The sequence below is a fragment of the Nuphar pumila genome, chromosome 6 (assembly GCF_984573655.1).
Source record: "Nuphar pumila chromosome 6, dmNupPumi1.hap1.1, whole genome shotgun sequence".
Classification (NCBI taxonomy): Eukaryota; Viridiplantae; Streptophyta; class Magnoliopsida; order Nymphaeales; family Nymphaeaceae; genus Nuphar; species Nuphar pumila.
Window position 1 is genome coordinate 95,040,442 of NC_143254.1, and position 1,008 is coordinate 95,041,449.

Here is a 1,008-nt window from a genome sequence, read left to right on the forward strand (position 1 = left end):
ATCGCAGGTAAGGTGCATCGGCGCAAGGACGTGACCCTGTGTACCTATTCCAGACGAGGAACAATCCAGAACGTCACCGATCCAGCTCCAGAATGAAGACATCTCGGGTCCAGGACCAGACCCGAGACCCGGGTCCACTTGCAGCCTTTAAATAGGCCATTCTAGTGTTGCGTGCAGCAAAGAACTTTTGAGATTACCGCAGCCTTTCTTTCTGAGTTTTTTTCTTGTTTTCAGCAGTTTTTGCTTGGACTCTTATTCTCTTCACTTTGTTGATTTATTTTCTCCGTTACTTTTCATTCGATTGATGATTCAAGTCTTCGTTGAAATAAAAAGAAAACAAGCATCGTCATTTTCGGTGCTCATTCATCGTGTTTCTGCATATCGCATGATCGTGGAAGTCGTGTCTCTCTAGCGTCCACTCGGTTGAGAGGCCTAGCGCAGACATGGTGGGTTGAGCTGCAGAAGTCAAGGGAGCGGCAGAGACTAGAGCGCATACAGACATGGGAGGAGATGCAGAGATTGATGCAGTCAAAGTTTGTGCCTTCAGACCACGCTGAGAGAGCCTACAAGGAGTACCTGACCCTACGTCAAGGCACCTGTACTGTGGCGGAGTACACTGCTAAGTTCCATCGTCTATCCCTGAGAGTGCAGATCGAGGAGGCTGCCTGCCAGCAGGTCACGAGGTATATTTCTGGTCTCCGTCATGCTATTTTTGATGATTTCAGTTGTGTCACAGTTGAGTTATTGGATCAGGTCAGCAGTTATGCCATAAATGTGGAGGAAAATTTGAAAAGGAGGCAGAAATATAGGACCTTCCGTAGTGACCAGTCCAGTCGACCCAAGTCGAGTTTCCCAACCAGGGGAGCGAGCTCCCCTAGAAAGGAAGACTCAAAGTTCACCCCTAGAGTAGATCTTAGCAAACCCGATCAGTCCGGACCCGCGTACCATACCAGATCCAAGGCCAAGACTAGTGAGTCTACCATCCGTTGTTTTAGGTGTCAGGAGTTA